The following is a 14,765-nucleotide window of genomic DNA, read 5'->3' as shown; positions in this document are numbered from 1 at the left end:
ATGTTGTGTGGTGCAAAGAATATCAAGCTTTGAACAGTATAACTTGATCTGGAAAAGCAGTCTAGTGCTGTATAAAATGATCCTTTGCTTCATGCTAATAGAGGAAACTGAGAATAATTCAAATTTCTTTTTAATACAGTTGCCAAACTTGGAGCCATTGCTCTAATGGGCCATCCCTTACCACAGCTGTCAGTAGTAATAAATACATGGGATTCTGTATGAATTATGTTCAGTATATTACAAATGAGATCAGTGGCATCCCTCTAAATATCATTAATTCATCCCTAAAAAGAGAGCCAGCATTGGAGTTTTCCAATGGGCACTGAACATTTGGGACTGCATAGTCCGCGAGAATCTGCATGCTACTTTTCATAACTATTAAATTCAAAGGTAGAAAAACTTAATTCGGTTTAGTTGGGTAGAAATTGTTTACACAGAGCTGTTCTTAAAAATGTATGGTAGTAAAAGCACAAACGGCCAATCCAGCTGCCACTGAAGCTTTTCTATTACCATTTTCTCGAGACATTGTTGATAAGACTTTGACAGAGATTGAATTGCTAGGCATGGCTGCCCTCTGACCAGAAATGGTCTCATTTTATCAAGAGTTGCACACTATTGTCAGCCCTCTGCAGTCTGCTAATGCACAGTGTGCTCAGCGTGTTGATGACCTAGAGCAGAGGTAATGGATTAGCAGACTGTGGTCCAGATCCGGACCCAACCTAATTTAAAGGGGTCATAGAATGCAAAACAGAGTTTCAGTTGTCATAGATGAATGACCCTATTTCAATGGGTGAAATGGATGTACAGAGAAGTTCAAACCCCATCGACACCTTTCTCTACAAATCTCACAGTTCTAAACTTCTACCATAAAACGTGTGAATCCAAATGAAGCACCGAACTGATGTCAATTCAGGGATGTTGCCTTATGTGGTTCTGGTCTGTACTTTTGTCACACCCCAAAATTGACATACAGTCCAGCCCACTGGTTCACTGGCCCAAGAACATGAATAGAGGTAGATGTAAGACACCAGTTTAGCCTATCGTTGGATTTACTTCTACAAGAATTACAAAGCAGGCCATTTCACAACCACAAGCTGGAAGTATGATTCTGCTGCTAAGCTGTTGATAGTAATGCTAGCATAACTGGTCTGGACTGGGCATTCAAACTGAGCCATCAGCTCCGGGGCTGGTCCGGGGACCCCGGCGGAAAGGGACAGAGCGACCAAACCCAATCCGATGACGTTATGCTTCCCTCCGCCTGCCTTACCACCAGTGTAGGGTCGGCTTTGGTCGCTCCGTCCCAAGCTGGCTCCCTGCCCCCGTCCATCTAACTAATTACTTTATAACGCAGTTACCATTGCCGACACCACGTTACTGCACGTTACTCAGGTCTCACCATGAACCTTTTTTTCATGATAGGACTTGCGCGCCTTGTGATGAGAGCGTGGAGGATGAGATTTGCTGATGTATAGTAAGATTCCGTCTGTCAGTTGGGTAGGTGGGTGTTTTCGCTGGCGGTTGTTAACGTACAGCATACACAGAGAGATGGAGAGTGAGGAGGACTCCAGCAGCAAAACAGCATTTTCCAGATGGAAATACCGGTGTTACGTCGAGCTGCGTTTCCCAATCAGATACGGCTTCCCCTGCATCTCCAGACAGCGCAGTCGGCACGTTCACCGCGCAAGCAACAGGAAACGCGCGTGCTCACTAAAGGCGTGTAACAGCCACCCTGTGCTCGCGCCACAGGGGAACTAAGGAGAGCGTGAACGATCAAATGTTACCCTATATGGAGAAAGGGAGAAATCAGGATGGATGGATGGATGCTGCAGTATCTATAACAACCCAAACACACAGAATTTCAGAATTAGACATCCCCAGTTATTAATTTCATACACTGACCAGATCTGAGCGCCCTGTAAAAAAACTTCACACCCATGAGTAGAGGTAATGCAGCCTGATGATATTTACACCGCATGAGATAGTGTTCCCCCATGTTAAGCAAGGGAAACACTATCTGACAGGCAGAGATGGCAAAAGTACTCACTTTCCGTACTTCAGTAAAAGTACAGATACTTGTGTTAAAAAAATACTCTGGTAAAAGTGGAAGTACTGATTAAACTTCTTTACTCAAGTAAAAGTAACAAAGTACAGGTTTGTAAATTTACTTAAAGTATAAAAGTAAAAGTAGAAACCACTTTTTTCAAGCCGTTGCCTACATTCAAATGCAACGTAGATTCCCATCCAATTAGATTGAATTTGGTATTGATGACGTGAAAAATAACGGTAACTCCATTGAAATGATTCAAAACTAAAGTAACGAGCCAATTTTTTAAAATGTAAGGAGTAGAAAGTACAGATATTTGTGTAAAAATGTAAGGAGTAGAAGTAAAAAGACGTCATAAAAATAAGTAGTACAGTAAAGTAAAAATATCAGTAAAATCTACTTGAGTACAGTAACGAATTATTTGTACTTTGTTACTTCCCATCTCTGCTGACAGGGTTTAGAAGCCCATCAGATACCGCTCCCCCCGATGTCATTTATGTCATACGGCGAGAAGGTGGGGCCCGTTGGTGAGGGTTGTGGGGGAGAGAAATGCAAAAATAACGCAATAGTTGCTTTTACTAGTAACTAGTTATTTTAATTGTGGAGTAACTCAGTTACTATTTGGGAGAAGTAACTAGTAACTAGAACTAATTACTTTTTCAAAGTGACATGCCCAACACTGGTCTGGGTTGCTGTTGCAAGCTACATTTAGATACAGTAGGTGAACCTGAGGCAAGCCGGGCGATGGGAAAGTGGGAGCAGAGAAAGTGTGCACTGCTGGAAGAACTGCGGTGAACTGATGAAAGAAAAATGAAGTGGTGAGCCCAGAGATGACCCTGCACATTTTGAGTATGTTTGGCTCAACCTACTGTTGTAAAGCAGGATTCTCCACCATGACCATAATCAAAAATAAATATTAATCCAGGCTCAAAATGAGCACCTTGATATGTGCAGGAAAATGGTTATCATCAATCAAACCCAGGTTTAAAGCCCTGCAGGGCTTAAGCCATAAAAAAATAAAAACTGAGTGGTGTTGGGCGGCCCTTGCAGCTCAGTGCCGCTCAGCTTATCACAACCGCGGGAGCCAAGCAACCACTGCCCCCTTGCTCCTTCCCAGCCAGCAGAACAAGCTCCACACTTCACCTCTTGACCAGCTGGAGACAAGCACAGCTTTGGTCAGGAACGGTTAAACTAGGGATAAAAGATAATCTCTGGGATGAATCTCATCCGTCAGGTAGACGCTGTGGCCACCTCAGGTTGTGGGTCTAAAGTGATTTCACCACATGACAATGTAAGCTTGCTATCAGCCATCTATGTGTAGACCCAACATTTGGAGCAAATATGCTTAAAGCAAATGTGCTTATTGCCTTGTAGGAGAGATTAAGTGAGATGATGTTGTTGGGAACTTCAGTCATTCGGGAAACAGTTGCATCTATGTCTTGGATGTTATTCTTGTCTCTACACAGTCATAAAAAATTTTAACTTTAGGTTAAACCTGACCTGAAATACCATTAGTGTAAGTCTGTGGTCCAACAGATCTATATTCTTCACCGCCTGCTTTAGTGAGGTCTTTACCTTTAGTTTATATTGCATCACTAGTCACTCTTACTTTACTGTTTAATTAATGTAAAGCCTTTTGAATTGGCTGCCATGCACCTAGGCCTCCTTGCTTCTTCCCGGCAAGCCAATTAGTTCCAGACTACCCCACTAGACTAACAGTGGACATCCAGAGCTTTGGTCAGGAAGCTTAAAACTGAAGTTAAAAGACAGTATGTTCTTATAAAAATGTTTTATCATGCGTATTATAGCGGAGAAAACACATTAATCCCAGACATCCAGTACCTTTTTAGCTCTATCCAATATACATGGCTTCAATAATTACGCATTCTATGTGTAAAGGATTTATGAGAAATCTCACTACATAAATAGGCTTCATATATATATATATATATATATATATACACTATATTGCCAAAAGTATTTGCTCACCTGCCTTGACTCACATATGAGCTTAAGTGACATCCCGTTCCTAATCCATAGGGTTCAATATGACGTCGGTCCACCCTTTGCAGCTAGAACAGCTTCAACTCTTCTGGGAAGGCTGTCCACAAGGTTTAGGAGTGTGTTTATGGGAATTTTTGACCATTCTTCCAGAAGCGCATTTGTGAGGTCGCACACTGATGTTGGACGAGAAGGCCTGGCTCTCAGTCTCCGCTCTAATTCATCCCAAAGGTGTTCTATCGGGTTGAGGTCAGGACTCTGTGCAGGCCAGTCAAGTTCATCCACACCAGACTCTGTCATCCATGTCTTTATGGACCTTGCTTTGTGCACTGGTGCACAGTCATGTTGGAAGAGGAAGGGGCCAGCTCCAAACTGTTCCCACAAAGTTGGGAGCATGGAATTGTCCAAAATGTCTTGGTATGCTGAAGCATTCAGAGTTCCTTTCACTGGAACTAAGGGGCCAAGCCCAGCTCCTGAAAAACAACCCCACACCATAATCCCCCCTCCACCAAACTTTACACTTGGCACAATGCAGTCAGACAAGTACCGTTCTCCTGGCAACCGCCAAACCCAGACCCGTCCATCAGATTGCCAGATGGAGAAGCGCGATTCGTCACTCCAGAGAACGCGTCTCCACTGCTCTAGAGTCCAGTGGCGGCGTGCTTTACACCACCGCATCCGACGCTTTGCATTGCACTTGGTGATGTATGGCTTGGATGCAGCTGCTCGACCATGGAAACCCATTCCATGAAGCTCTCTGCGCACTGTTCTTGAGCTAATCTGAAGGCCACATGAAGTTTGGAGGTCTGTAGTGATTGACTCTGCAGAAAGTTGGCGACCTCTTCGCACTATGCGCGTCAGCATCCGCTGACCCCGCTCCGTCAGTTTACGTGGCCTACCACTTCGTGGCTGAGTTGCTGTCGTTCCCAAACACTTCCATTTTCTTATAATACAGCTGACAGTTGACTGTGGAATATTTAGGAGCGAGGAAATTTCACGACTGGATTTGTTGCACAGGTGGCATCCTATCACAGTTCCACGCTGGAATTCACTGAGCTCCTGAGAGCGACCCATTCTTTCACAAATGTTTGTAAAAACAGTCTGCATGCCTAGGTGCTTGAATTTATACACCTGTGGCCATGGAAGTGATTGGAACACCTGATTCCAATAATTTGGATGGGTGAGCAAATACTTTTGGCAATATAGTGTATATATCAGTGGCGGCCGGCACATAGGGGGCGCTGGGGCACCGCCCTCCCTGATAAGAAGAGAGAAACGTAAAATATATTTTTAGAAATTAACTCATGTCAGTTTTACTCTCTAGAGTGTTTAACTATAAGCAAAACAAATTATATAAACTACGTTTCCCTATCTACTGTCATTAATTTGTGGATTTCCACAGACAGACTCCTACCGCCTCTGTCTTGGGGCTGTGATTAGACTGCCCCACATGTGCAGAGAATCTGCCAATCATGTACTATTGCTGGGTAAATTTAATAATTTAATGGCCAATCAGCTTCTCAGAACTTTATGGTATTGGGGCGCTGAAAATACTGCCTTTTAACAGGCTTCTGCCCCCAATGCGCAGGTGCAGACAATTAGAGGGACGATGGCAAATGTAACGAACGAGATGCAGCTTCCACTAAATTTGGTGAGATCCTTATTTATCTACCCGTTTGCCAGAAGAACATCCCTGTTGTAGGGTAGGAAAATTTCATCTCATGGTTATTGTGACTGTGACGAATCCACCTCGTCACTTAAAACAACCTCTCTAACTTTGCGTGCCACACACACATTCCTGTTATACTGTGCTTGTGAGGACCAATACACTCGCGCTGAGCCCAGTAGCTCCATTAACTTAAAACACACAAGCTGTTCCTGGTTTACTGCTGGCGTATTGAGGGTGCACACTTAATATTTCAGTGAGGTTAGCCGTGTGTGTGGTAGAGACTGACATTTTTTCGGGAATCCCATGGGTCACGGGATTCCCGTGGGATTCCCGTGGGATGGGAGTCAGTATTAGTAACGATCACGTGATTGGGACGGTACAGGATTAAACATTAACGGGAGCAGACGGGAGCGGGAGCAAACCAATAGTAACTAAAAAAAACTAGGATCGATGCCAAATAATAAAATAAAATAGAAAGAAAAAAAAATCCAGTACTTGCACGGCGCCGCCATTTTGTAGTTTTTTTCCTTGAAGCCTACACTATAATGCGAGTCAAAAAAACTACACGACCCAAAAACCATCAGTGCTTCCGCTGAGTTCTCTGAACAACAATGGAGGGACCAACAGTTAGTGGCGAACACGACTTTGAAAAATTTGATTTGCAACGCAAGCTGAGAAATAAGGATGTATCTGTAAAACTCACAGAGCTGACAGGAAAGTCTCAGATATTACCGAACTTCACAAGAGTTCAGTATCACGGTGTTAACACCCAATATGCCGCTTGTAAAACGTGCTTAACCGTAATCAAGTACACTAGTGAGTCCGGGACGAGCGGTCTCAAAACACACACTTGCAAGGGTAATACTGGAAAGAATCAGCCTTTCATTTCTTCGTTTGTCAAGTGTAAGGTACCATCACATGTGAAGACTCAATTGACCAATAAAATTGCTCGCATGTGCAGTCAAAATATAACACCGTTTGCTACAGTAGAGGGGAAAGGCTTCATCAGCGTTGCGCAGGACCTGTTCGATATTGGAGCCAAGTATGGAGAGGTACAGGTGGAAGACATACTGCTGTGTGCACGCACAGTGTCCCGTCATGTGGAAGAGGAGTATGACAAAGTTAAGTAACTTGTCATGGAAGAGCTCCGTCAGGTATGTAACATAGCGTTATTTTGTAAAACAAAAACTTAGTCATTCAGCAGTCTAATCAATAATTATCCTAACACTAGATTTATTTTCTTTTTTAACTGCTCAATTTCTCGGTATTCTGAGTGAGGCATGTATTATGTTAAATATTTGTGGCCATGTAATAAAATACTTAATTCCTTTTTCTGCAGACTGCAGACCATGCTATAGCCACAGACCTTTGGACAGAGGAGAGGACCAGCACACACTACATTACTGTCACAGTTCATTACATTATGGATTGGAAGCTAATGAACCGGATTTTGGCTACAAGGGAGATGGAAGGTGTCAAAACCGGTGACAACATCAGAAGAACTGTGGAGGGAATTCTTCAGGTACACTATATTGCCAAAAGTATTTGCTCACCTGCCTTGACTCACATATGAGCTTAAGTGACATCCCGTTCCTAATCCATAGGGTTCAATATGACGTCGGTCCACCCTTTGCAGCTAGAACAGCTTCAACTCTTCTGGGAAGGCTGTCCACAAGGTTTAGGAGTGTGTTTATGGGAATTTTTGACCATTCTTCCAGAAGCGCATTTGTGAGGTCGCACACTGATGTTGGACGAGAAGGCCTGGCTCTCAGTCTCCGCTCTAATTCATCCCAAAGGTGTTCTATCGGGTTGAGGTCAGGACTCTGTGCAGGCCAGTCAAGTTCATCCACACCAGACTCTGTCATCCATGTCTTTATGGACCTTGCTTTGTGCACTGGTGCACAGTCATGTTGGAAGAGGAAGGGGCCAGCTCCAAACTGTTCCCACAAAGTTGGGAGCATGGAATTGTCCAAAATGTCTTGGTATGCTGAAGCATTCAGAGTTCCTTTCACTGGAACTAAGGGGCCAAGCCCAGCTCCTGAAAAACAACCCCACACCATAATCCCCCCTCCACCAAACTTTACACTTGGCACAATGCAGTCAGACAAGTACCGTTCTCCTGGCAACCGCCAAACCCAGACCCGTCCATCAGATTGCCAGATGGAGAAGCGCGATTCGTCACTCCAGAGAACGCGTCTCCACTGCTCTAGAGTCCAGTGGCGGCGTGCTTTACACCACCGCATCCGACGCTTTGCATTGCACTTGGTGATGTATGGCTTGGATGCAGCTGCTCGCCCATGGAAACCCATTCCATGAAGCTCTCTGCGCACTGTTCTTGAGCTACATGAAGTTTGGAGGTCTGTAGTGATTGACTCTGCAGAAAGTTGGCGACCTCTTCGCACTATGCGCGTCAGCATCCGCTGACCCCGCTCCGTCAGTTTACGTGGCCTACCACTTCGTGGCTGAGTTGCTGTCGTTCCCAAACACTTCCATTTTCTTATAATACAGCTGACAGTTGACTGTGGAATATTTAGGAGCGAGGAAATTTCACGACTGGATTTGTTGCACAGGTGGCATCCTATCACAGTTCCACGCTGGAATTCACTGAGCTCCTGAGAGCGACCCATTCTTTCACAAATGTTTGTAAAAACAGTCTGCATGCCTAGGTGCTTGAATTTATACACCTGTGGCCATGGAAGTGATTGGAACACCTGATTCCAATAATTTGGATGGGTGAGCAAATACTTTTGGCAATATAGTGTATCTCTCTCAAATCAGATGGATTTTATTTACATGGCATATAAAATAATACTTATTTACATGGCATATAAAATTAAACTTGCCAGTTAATTCATAAAATGTCTTTAAGACATGTACTTCAAAATAGTGCATTGTGCAATAAGAATATTTCACAAGAGAATGACAAGATGCTGAAAAAGCATATGAGTAAGCAATTATTTTAGTAATATAATTAGGAAAATTACACCTGTTAAATACATTATTATTTATCATTCTGTTTTATGATGATCTTATATCTGGGCTTCTATTTACTAAGGTTTTATGTTTTGTCTTTGTAAAAAAATAACTAACAGGAATTTGGCATCCTAAGAAAGGACACAGTCTTTGTGACGGATAATGGCTCCAACGTAACAGCAGCTTTTAAGGATTATATCAGAATCTCCTGTGCTGGTCATAATATCAACTTAATCTTAAAACATGTATTTGACCACTTGGATGAAGACAACCCAGTCCACGGTAGAATCATCAAACTGTTTAGGGACACAAAGACTATTGTCACACACTTCAAAAGAGCAGGGTAAGATAACATAAAATATTGCCTTGTATCTAATTATGAAATCAAATGATTTTTTTTTCTTTTTTCCCAAAAAGACCCACTAATTACAATTTGTAATCCCTGTAACCTTGTCACTCCTCTTTTAATTTCAGGTTACAAAAAGAGCTGGACCAGTCATTAAAGCAAGCTGTCGAGACAAGGTGGAATACCAGACTAGCAATGCTCCAGTCTGTTAATGATGCTCTGAGGTCAGTTAAGCTGCATGAGATCCTGCTCCGCAGAAACGAGCTGCGTTATCTAAACAACATAGATTACGATCTGCTCGAGGACATCATCAAACTCCTGGAACCTTTTGATGAGGCTACCAGACACCTCTCTACTGAGCAGACACCAACCCTTCACCTCGTTCTCCCGACCAAAGCGACTCTACTGAGGGGTCTGTCGATCGTGGAAGGAGACAGTGTGGTTATGAAAGAGGTAATACAAAACATTAGTGATTTTTGTTGTTAAGGTGGGGGGTGACTGAAGTTGCTGACAGGAACTTGGCCCTATCCAATAACAGACAAATAAACACAAGAAAATAATTGTGTGTTTGATCTTGTCCAGCATAAAGTGTAGGTTAATTATTAAATACATTCATAACTGTTCCATGAGTAATATAAAGCACATTTTTTTCTGCCTTAGAACTCATGCTCCATTAAAATGATGTTGTATATATTATCATGATAACAATGCATGTATCATTATGTCATTTCCCTCTCCTCCCCTAGCTGAAAGTGAAGTTAGCCCAGGCAGTGGAGTTGGAAGTTCAAAATCCACCATTACCATAAGCTAGCCACAGCTTTCTCACCTAGCTTAAGGAGTTTCTGATTCCGTGATTTAAAAAAGCCGAGTGATTTTACGCTAGATGGCGTGATGTACATATCTATTGAAGGTGAGTGTCTGAAAGTCTGAAACATGTAATAGTGTTTACACAGATACACTGATTTTGTTTTTAAAAAAATTGGAACACTTTTTTTTAACAGATTCATTGACTTGTTTATATATTTTATTAGTTATTATTGGCATTAATAAGGTTATTAATTTTTATTGTTGATGTTTAAAGGACCAGATATGGACAAATTCAGCGCCACAGAAGCTGTGGAGAACTGGTGGAAAGATGATGATGGAGCCAAACGACCCGGATTTAGCTCTTGGGAAGAAATTTCTACACAGCAGCAGCTGGATGATGAATTTAATCTATACTATAATACACGCTAGATTAAAAATGATCACTCAGGGATTAGGAAAATAATAATAATTGTATACGCACAGTGTAAATATTTCTATCATATGGCAGTCCTCTGTACAGTGGTCCTACATAAAAAAATGTTCATTAAATTTTTTTCTCTTAGAGTGGTGCATTTAAATGTTATAGAGCTAAACATGTTAAATGGTGAGTAGTAGTAGTGTAAGTTTTTAACCTGTTAAGTTCTTTTTAGATTTTTAACATTACAATTTATATTTTTCCAAGCACACAACAGTTTAAAGCAAAGTTTAGTTTGAAAAGAATGTGCAGGAAGGATTGAAAAGCATGTTAATGTAAGCTTGAGTTCATTATCTGACGCATGCATATACACAGCAGGAACCTGTAAACTTACTGAATTACAAAAAAAAACATTCAAAAAACAGACATGTTTCATTGATATATATACAAAAATGAATATTAGGAACTATATTTATCAAACATTATACTGGGCAAGTAAAAATTGTTTCTGGGCAAATGAAATGTGAAAGTCACTTGCCCGAATCCTTAACGTCAACCCCTGAATATATATATATATTATAACAAATATACCTGTAAAATTTTAAAATTATAGAGAAAGTTAATATATTTTCCAAGTTATTATCTAATTATATATTCGAATGAGGGAGAAGCAGCACCCTCAAAATCCGGTTAGCAGTATTACACCCTACTCAAAACTATTTTAAAAAATCATTAAAAATCCATAGTTTGCAGTAAAACCCCCGAAAAAAAAAATCACATGTCGAGGAACACATCCTGCATATCCTAGAATTTTTGTAAATGATTCACTAAATAGTTTAAAGAAAGAAAAATCTTTCAATTTGAACGCCATATACTGAAGTAGTTGGAATGCCCCTTAAATGCTCGAATACACATAGATTCATGCCAAAACTGGCAAAATTTACTAATATCAAAGGGTAAATAACTAGTTCAAATTTGGCTAGGATTGCTATAAAACTTTTTGAAAAACAACAATTTCCTGTTAACATAAACTTTTGAAAAATCAGAGTGACAGACTTTTAAGTAGAGCTATGCTATGTTTACCATCAAACAAGGAGCAATTAAAGGAATATATTTCAAAAGTTCTAGCTCTTTTGGGAAAACGTCAGATTTTTTTTAGAAATATTTTAACATAGTGATTCTATTTTCATCAAGGTGCTGTTTGATTTAAAATGGTTGAATTCATGAGAGGTTTAGATGATGGCTCCAATGAAACTTTTTATAGGTGGTGGGCTCATACAGATGTGTGCCAAATTTCATTATCCTTGGAAAGAGCATGGCTAGGGGCTGAATTATTTCCTGGCATTATCTGTCCACTTTTTTTTAGAAGTGATCTAAACCTAGCTGCTGTTTATCACCTGCAAGAAAGAAAAATGAAAAAGAAAAGGTTGGCTGTCGCAGCAGATTCACCGTCATGTCTGCTACAGAGTTTATTGGTCCTGGGTGTGAACACAGGGAGGATCCATCACCCTCACATTCACGCTCACCCTATGATGGGGATAATACAGGTTCGGATGCCTTGGGCATCGTCAGTGGCATCGGTAGCTGCATCCTTGGCCTCCCCTTCTCAACCAACCATTCCCAAAAAGAAGAGGGAAAACAGACAGTTTTTTTTCTTGATGTCCATGATTTTCTTTGCAAGAACTACATCCTCTGTGATCTCAAGAAAAGTGATTAACGGAGACTGGGCAAGAAGGTAAAGCTCTGGGAGCATATATAATATACCTGCATATGTCAACATGTGTTGGAGATAAATTCTTAAGTTATGCATAAGTTATGCACACGTTACTCATAGGTTTTAGATAAGCTAGACACCATTACTTATGAGTAACTTACCATTCATGTGTCTCAATGATCACATAACTTAGCTGTAACTTATGTCCCACATATGACCAAACGCTGGCATAGAAATTTTGAGCATTATGAGCATACTCAAAATTTCTTGACATACTTGCTAAATCATCAAGGTGTGACAGCGCCTTTAAAGAGAACCTTTTTCTGCTATGATGGGTAGGTATTCCCTGATGGACGTTTAATCGTTGGGAACCCTGGATCACAATTTGCCTAGACTAAATGTAATATGCCTTATTTTGATTTCTCTTGACATTTAAGATGTTGAAAACCGTCATGGCTTCCCCGGGTCAGTTGATTCGAGTGCAGGTCATAGGTCACATAGATGGAGTGAAATAAAGAATGTTGGACAACGAAGCTTCGATTCGCCTTTTGCAAAGGGGAGAGCGCGCAGCAGCGGCACACATCTGGGAACAAATGTGTGCTTAAACATGTATATATATCTTCAAAGGCCATTGCCTTATTATGTGATTTCCTTTTGACACTTTCTCTGAGTATGCTGAAAAATGGGCTATTATCGACCGAGTGTCAGTAATGGTCTACTGATTTTAAACAGTCAACTTGCACATTCTGTAGCTTATCAGCAAGGTATGGTGTTCTTTGTCTCTGTAATGAAGTCCTTTGCTGCTACTATGAGACAGTGTACTTATATCAAAGGATTTTGGAAAGGAATGTAACATTGTTCCCAGAGACTTTATTTAGTATCTTCATTTAAGATATTATGCCAAGGCAAAAAAAAAAAAAAACTACTCTTTGGAGTTCTCAGGGAAGTGTTTTTACATGAAAAAACAATTATTGATTGTCATAACATGAACAAGTTTATTTGGGTATGGTTTAGTATTTTTTAGTTTACTAATGTGGATTTACAAAGTTTGTGTGACTGCTGCATATTCTCATAGCAGGAAGGAAAATTGTGTGTGGATTGTTACTCTCAATCTCTGTAACTGTCAATACATTTTCTGTATTGGTATGAAGTTATTTTTTCTTTTACTGTGTCAATTCACGTCAATTCATGAAAGAAAATGCAAATTGATTACTTATTTACCATTTAAAATATAATTTAAGGATTTTTGTTTATTTCTCTTTCTTTGTTTGGGGAGGAAACTGGAAAAATCAACAATGTATCAACAACTGATTTTCTCCAGTTATGTTTTGCTCATATCATGAAGAAATTAAGATGTGTCTATTCTGTGACTGCTCTAGCAGTTAATGTTATGGAGAAACTTGTACAACCTCTTTTAGAGAGGTAAATATCACAATTTACTTAACCATAGAAAAAATCTTGTTTAGTAAAAGAAAATATAACTTCTATCAGTATTAAAAAAGTTCAAAACCCATGAAAACTGAAACAAGCAAAAAGGCCTAAACACCTGCCAGCCCTGAGCAATAACCTGTTAGAATTTTGATTAACATTTCAGCATTTATCTTATTTAATTCTGTTTTTCTGCTAAGTTACTTATAAGCCACCTTTGTTTGTTAGTTTTAATTTTATATTCTTAATTTTAATCTTTTAGCATTCTACAGGGATTTGCATCTACAGCAGAAATCATTCAAAATTTCCCTCCTTTCGTTGATGGGCCCTTGGCTGGTCATCCACAATTCCTTTCATCAATCTTTGTTCTAAAATATTCTTTCTGTCATGCTTTGTGGACATTATCATCTAAAGAGAAACGTCATCTCTTAGTCAGATCCTGTAATTCAGTGAAGGGGTGGAGTCAGAGTAAAAAAAAAGATGCAAGAGGGGGGTCACTCCAGTGGCTGGAAGTTGGCTGCCATTAAGCTGGTGTTTGACTGGGAAGGACCATTTTAAATGGCTGATATTGTACATCTTGTTGGTAGTCTGCTGCTGCTTACATATGAAAGTGACTCTTTTAGAATGTTAGTTGTTAAATAAAGCTTCTAAAGAATGTTGCTTGCCACCATCAGTGTGTGAGTGTGTGTGTGTGTGTGAATGACTGAATGTAGTGTGAAGTGCTTTGATAAAGTCTCCTTACTTGAAAAAGCACTATATAAGTACAGACCATTTACCATTTACCATAAAGAAATTTTAAAGATAGGCAAAAACCATCTGGGGCATTTTAGTAAACTTTAAGGATGAAGACAGAGGAAAGTGGACATTCTCAAAAGTTTGAAATAGACTAAAACAATATTCTTTTATCAATCACAGTTCTACTTGTATTTATAAAAGGGAGCATAACCGCAATGTTTTCCCTCGTCTTGCTAATAACTATTGGTTCAAAATTGAAATGCATGGCAATTTCTCTGGTTACTGCTTACTGACTAAAGCACAAACAGCGACCTCTGTTGTAAGATATTAACTATTACTTTTATGTTAAACATCAGCTCCTCTCCATATGTTGCAAGTGTGATGTAATGGTGTATACACATTTAGTCTTTTGCACTATTTGTTTTAAAACAGTAGAAGTATAAAAGTATCTACAGGAGGTTTATGAAGCATGACTTTTATAAAACAATTTCTGTACTTTACTCGAATCATACGACAAAAAATAATCTATACTACATTCTAGGGCAATTTGATTACATTTCATTTTTCATTGGAAGTCCACTGATAAAAAAGGCTTTAAAACCTTTTGCACCATAAAAACCACAATGCAACACA

The 14,765-nt window shown here is 40.1% G+C and overlaps 1 long non-coding RNA gene across 1 annotated transcript; it reads left to right on the top strand.

Moving 5' to 3' along the window:
* Positions 1 to 9,330: 9,330 nt before the first annotated feature.
* On the top strand, positions 9,331 to 10,260 carry LOC119798406. The gene is made up of 3 exons (XR_005282714.1): positions 9,331 to 9,486; positions 9,780 to 9,943; positions 10,115 to 10,260. It is a non-coding gene; the product is annotated as an uncharacterized LOC119798406 (long non-coding RNA).
* The last annotated feature ends 4,505 nt before the right edge of the window (positions 10,261 to 14,765 follow it).

The sequence above is a fragment of the Cyprinodon tularosa genome, unplaced genomic scaffold (assembly GCF_016077235.1).
Source record: "Cyprinodon tularosa strain WSP-4 unplaced genomic scaffold, ASM1607723v1 ctg622, whole genome shotgun sequence".
Classification (NCBI taxonomy): domain Eukaryota; kingdom Metazoa; phylum Chordata; class Actinopteri; order Cyprinodontiformes; family Cyprinodontidae; genus Cyprinodon; species Cyprinodon tularosa.
The sequence above is the reverse complement of the archived record's forward strand: the minus strand, read 5'-3'. Positions and strand labels throughout refer to the sequence as shown.